We start from the raw sequence: 6314 nt of genomic DNA on the forward strand, positions 1-6314 counted from the left end.
TCCTAGCAGGAAGAAGCTGAAAGAACAAACTTGTGCAAGATATTCATCATATTGGCTGCTCTACTGTGGGAAGATTGTCAGATACAGCAAAGTAATCATAGCACAGAAGCTTGAATAGGAGTCTTGATTGCTTAACGAATGGACTACTAATTCTGTTATCTTCGTAGGCAGAGACATTCCAATCAACCGTGATCAAATTGAAGATAAGACAATTCTAAGTCAATGTTTACGCACACTGTTTTGCTAAAATGAAAATAAGAAAGGCTGTCAGTCTTTCTGTACCGATCATCAGTTGATCAACCACTGCGGTCAAGGGGAAATCTTCTTGTCCTGTTATCTGACTTGTGTAAAGGGGTTTTCATCTTCATCTATGATAGGCAGGCTCAGAGATGGACTATTATTACAAAGCTGTCATTTCTGCTCCAGTGCAGTAGTGATTTTACCTTTATATAGTTTCCATCATTTTTAGATATAAGGTGTATGTGACCAACATCTTCACAGAGGCATTTTGAGCTTGTGTGTTACAATTGACTGTTTCTTGCTGTTAGTTGGCAGGATCCACCTTTGATTTCAGGTCACACTGGCCTCTTCTGCATCAGTCAACTAGCTGGCAGAGCAAAAAGGAAAACACTGTACATGTGTTGTCGTTGCTAATTATTTCTGCAGTAGTCACATGTGAAAACACCAACCAGACGTCACTGCCTCATTGCGTAGCATGCTCCAGACAAGCAAAAAATGAGGCCCAGAGACCTCTTGGGGCTACAGATGTGAATATGTGTGTAACCCATGTGAGATGCCACTCACTGGCTGTGCCACTGAAAGTATCCTACTACTGATTTTGACATAAAGCACGTCTTTGTATATCTTGGGTTACTCAAATCAGCTTAAGCCTGACATTTGAGCTAACGTGTTTTGTCTCACAAATGGAGAATATTGGCTTAGGTGGCACATGTGACAGGTGCTAATTAGTTAAATCAGTGCAACTCAATTGCATTTAATTATATGGTCATACCTGCAGGTCATGTGTCAGGGAAGAAAAAGTGGATAAAACAGACAAAGGAAGGGAAGATAGAATGGAGGGATAGGATTGCAATGTAAAACCAGGCTTAGCGCAAAAGGAAAAATAGCCACGGTGCTATTGACTCCCCTTCCCTACTTATGCCCTAGTTGTTCCTTTTGGTTAGCTGTATTTTTCATTGATGATCCTTCTTGCTTAGCTCTTTAATTTAAGAAAGGAGAATTTTATACTCCTAAAGACCTGGCTTTAGCATAAGGGTATTGGGAATTTTTTAGCAAATAGTCTTTGATGGCTCCATTTTTATTTTTTAAGTAACAAAAAGGCGAAACTAGGAATAAAGATGAAATCAAATTTTTGCTGAAGAGAAGATGCTGTTATTACAAATTCTGCCAGGGTTTGAGCAGCTTCTAGCAAGGCTTTTGCTATTGCAAAACTTACTAGTAATTACAACCCAAGTGTTGTGACATTTGGAAAGCCACAGTGCCTTTGTCACTTTATCAAAGAAATTGTCATTTACATGCCTGGGCATTCCTCTGACACTGACAGCCATTTCCTTTGCAATCCTTTAAAACGATTCTGGGATTCTTTCTTCATTTTTTAAAGAGCATATGTGATCAATTTGTCCCTATAAGAGAAAAGGACTTCAGCCACCTCAGTGTGTCCCAGGAGTAATTCACAGGGCATTGCTTGGAAACTGTAGTAGGACTGAAAATGTCTGTAGCACAGCTGACAGGGGAGGTTGCAGAAACCTCAGCTGCTTCGCATGCAAAGCTTATGCACCGTAATAATTGATCACACCTCAGTGCACCGGACAACGGCTCTGTCCCTGTGCTGTGCTGCCGGGTGCAGCGAGGCCTGCGATGCCCATGGATACAGAGCACCTGGGACTCCAGGCACTCCCATGGGCGCTGGGAGGCTGAGCTTCCCTTACTCCCCTTACTTACTTGAGCACGTTGGTATATCTCTTCTTGAAGCTAATAAAGTATCACTTGCCTTGTTTGAGACAACGCTTTCATGAGGGCAGGAGGGAGCAGGGGCAAGACATGATATTTTTTTATGCATGAAATACCTTAGGAACTGTTTCTTGGATGCTCAGATTTGATGCTGTGGGAGCTGCCGAAACTGGAGGGCAGCCTTCAGAGAGAGCGAAATTTTCATGCTTATGGTTTTCATGGTGTCAAGGACCTGCTTCTACAATGTCAGACCATTTGAGAACCGTCAGGGCCCCTCTTGTTCCCGCCCCTCTCGCAGTCAGGCTGCCCCAGAGGCAGTGCAAAGCCCAGCTCATTTTCAGAAATAAGTTGCCTGAGCAAGAGGAGCTTCTGCTTTCGTCGCCTCTAGGCCACAGTCCGTGCGGGTCTGATATGTTCTGTCAGTCTCAGCTGACTCCTGAGTCTCTAGCTAAATGCATCTTTTATGAACTGATGAATTGTTTGTAGGAATTATTTCGCTGTAATGTGTTCCAGTGTTTAGTACACGCAAATCCTGTCAATTTTTCATTGTCCACAGACAGCCCTTTTCCTTTCCATGGGGAATTGATTTTGAGAGAAGAATATACCTCCTGTGATGCCTCAATTTTCCACAAGCAATCTTCCCTCTAAGTGCAGGCCAGCCCAATACCGTTTAGTTTGTTGGAAGTGCTGAAATTACAGCCTGAGGTGGCACAGCTGCTGGAACAGTATCAACCAAGCGGGAATAGATACATCAGCGACAAGGGACAAGATGACCTCCACTAATCCAAACCTTTTACCCACATGTTTCTGCTTTCCATAAAAACACAAGTCTCACTTGCTTGTGATTTAATAAGATTACAAAGCAAGCCCAAGCAATTTTAACTGTTTGCTTCTGAAATGAAATCCATCCCTTGTGAATGGGGAGAGCCAGAGCTAACTACGTGTGAGATTAGAGTATGTCAAAGCACATCCTGACTTCTGTCATTGATTCTCTTTCATTCAGGTGTTCAATGAGTGAGCTTGCTCTGCCTTTCTGCAACATGTGAGTGTTGCTCCTGGTGCTCCCCAGGACCAATAAATCTTTTTCACTTCCTTATGAGAGACAAGGAGCAGCAAGCTAACCAGTCAGTCTAAATCATCTTATTTAAAACCACTAATTTTAAGCAGTTTGTCTAACAGTTAATGTATTTATACATCTTTTTCTCATTTCAGAATCCTATGCTGTCAGTGAAGCTGTGATAGATTCTCCTCTAGTTGAATAAACGAACCAAAAGTTTCAGAAGGATGCTCATAATCTGTCCAGCTGTTTTGCTTAAATTCTCTAAAAAGTACAGTTAGTCTACCACAGTTGCCTAAATCATCTAGTCATATTGATTTATATTAAAACAAAGGTTTAACATTTGTTTAGGGTAGGTCTTCGAGACACGGTGTAGCATTATGTAGGAACCCTTGGTATGTACAAAGGCAGTGCAGGAAGGTTAGGAAGCAAGCTGGGCTCTGGGGAGCAACAGGGCCTTGTCAGCCCCATCACTGGTACTTTTGTGGCTCCTTGGTGCAGAGTGAGCGCTGCAGCCCTTGATCTATGATGTGTTGTACAGCAGAGATGGAACTGAGGAATCCAAATAGCAGTTGCAGGGCTGTGAAAGTGCTCTGGGATTGCAGTTCCCAACCTTTTGTGTCTCTTCCTTGGCTGACACCGCATCCTGCCAGCTGCCTTTTGCCCTCTCTTAGACCCCTGCAGCTGAGGAAGTCTCTGAACAGCTGATTTCCCAAAGCTGGGAGGGCACAGGGGAGGGCTCATTCCTGGCTTTGTCCTGTTTCCTATGCTCTTGCCCAAATAGCTAATTTTTTTATTATAGCAATCATTCTTACTGGTTTTATGATCTGTTTGTAGCAAGGTGGAGTCACCCTGTGTATGCTGTAAGTGCTGTTTCATTTACCTGTTGGGACTTCCTGAAGCAGAGGTTGGATCCACACCATTATTTTAATAGCCCTTGCTAGATCCATTCTCTATTAATTTGCCTAATCCTCTTTAAACCTGTTCCTACTTTTGGCTTCCATAATACTGTGTGCAGTAAGTCTCCATTTAATTATGTGTTGTGTGAAAAAGTGCTTCCTATTTTTTAGTTTCAACCATTTGCCTGATAATCTCATTAGGTTCCCCCTAATTCCTGTATTGTGGGAAATAACCGATCTGTTCCCAAGTTACCTTCTCTGTGCAGGCAGGGATTTGATAGGCCACTATCATATTTCCTGTCAGTTGTCTGCTTTCCAAGCAGGCATCTCCAATGTACAGGAATTGTTCCACACCTCTCATGGTCCTCTGCTGTTCATAGTTCTGCAATATCCTATTCCAGCTGCGGTGGCCAGAACAGGACACAGCGTTCAGGAAGGTAGGCATGGCAGGGCTTCCTGCGGCGCTGTTTTCTACAGATGGTTATGGTTTTTACCTCTTTCTCTAGACCTTTCCTAACAATTCCCAGTCTTCTCTTTTGCCTTTTTGACACTGCTGAGCAACAGGCTTTAGGAGTGACTCCCTTTCTGTATGAAAATAGGCAGTTTAGAGTCAATAGCAACATGGGAATACTTGGGATTTGTATTCCCAGAGCACACACTGCGTTCACTTTTTGGCCAGTTTCACAACGGGCATTAACTTTTGCTGAGTATGGAGTTTTATTACCTTTAAGGCCCTTGTTTTGCACCGGAATTCATAATTCCCATTTAATGTGGGGGTAGGATTAAGTGCCTAGAAAATGGAATTCATAAAATCTGACAAGCAGAACAGGTGTCTAAGCCAGCAGGAGATACTGGTAAGGGAAGGGTGGCTTGGATCTTGTTTTTTCACTCTGAGGAAGTTACCTGCTTCCACTTGGGATTCATGGCATGTGCCCAGCTCTAAAGGGTGCCAAGGTTTCCTTCCAGAAATAAAGGATGAGGACTTCTTATACAACTGAGCAGGAACTCTTGTTCATGCTTGGGCATCCCACACTTGAAGCACTTGCATGAAACTCCTTGATTGAGTTTTCTCTTCTCTCTGAGATGGGAGCCCACATTCCCCAGGGGAAGCATCTCTATATAGGCTGTGCAGGGGGCAGAGAGTGGAGCAGAGAAGGGGAGATCTCAATGCTTTGTGCTGAAGTTCCCTTACTTCTTGTAGGATAATCAAATATCCAGTAGATTGCTGAGTGAAGAAGGGAGATGAATGTCAAATGTGTACAAGGATATCATGCCTACTCCCTTCTTTTGTGTCCCCAAAGAAGTTTCTCACACTTCAAAGGAATAGATGGACTAAAATCAGGACTAAACCACATTCATCTGAGCTTAGTTCTAGAGATAGTGGCTGCTTGGAAATAAGTGGAAATGTTGCCATGGGCTTCATCACCTTCTTTGGTGTTGTCCTTGCATTTCACTTTATCAGTACACAATTTTGAGTTACTTCATCACAGCAGTAGTTTTCAATTCCCTGGTGCTCTGTTTCAGCTGTTCCCACTAAAAAATATCACTGAAAACTGTTATTGGGGCATGGAGTAAGTTGCGTATCTTAACAACTTTCCATCCTTTTCGTAACCATCACCTACTCCCTACATACCAGACCAGGAAAAGCAATGAAATACAAAACTATCCATCCATCAGCTTCTCCCTCCATCGAATACAGAAAAAAGACAATATCTGTGTACCAGATCATCTGTCCTTCATTCACCATTAATCGTGCTAGTGTTCCTTTTACCTTCTGCCTGTTATGAATTCAGCAGCCTCCAGGAAGCTCACTGATAGCTGACACTCTGCTTCCTCTTCATGTTTTTTTTCCCTTTGAGCTAGCCTTTAACTTTGTTTCAGTGTTTGAAAGATCTAATATTCCATCTAAATTGAATATTCAAATATATTTTTAGATTCCCTCTTTATCTCTTTCAGCAGTCTCTGTAGCCTTGCATCCGCCCCAGTTCAACAAAACCACATGATGAAGTGCCTATGTGCTTTGCTGTATTGGAACCTGAACACTAATTTCTTCTTCTCAGTTTTGTTTTCAAAACATTTGAGATTCCCAAGCAGGTCTAGCTGCAAGACATTTTACTTATTTTCTTCTGGCTTTAATACTAGTTATGTTCAAATTAGTGACCATAAGTCTAATATGCTTGTGCATGTATGTATGCATGCATGTTACTATCACTGGGATTTAAAAGCTAATGATATTATGATCCTAAAATCCTTTTTGTTCCTTGGCATGTAACTTGTATACTGAAATTATAATAATAGACTTCTGACCAGAAGCAGTTGTCGCCATTAAAAACTAAATCTTTGGCAAGTATTTCCATACAATATATCGTACAAAACTAGTCTTTCCC

The sequence above is a fragment of the Fulmarus glacialis genome, unplaced genomic scaffold (genome assembly GCF_000690835.1).
Source record: "Fulmarus glacialis isolate BGI_N327 unplaced genomic scaffold, ASM69083v1 scaffold14303, whole genome shotgun sequence".
Taxonomy (NCBI): domain Eukaryota; kingdom Metazoa; phylum Chordata; class Aves; order Procellariiformes; family Procellariidae; genus Fulmarus; species Fulmarus glacialis.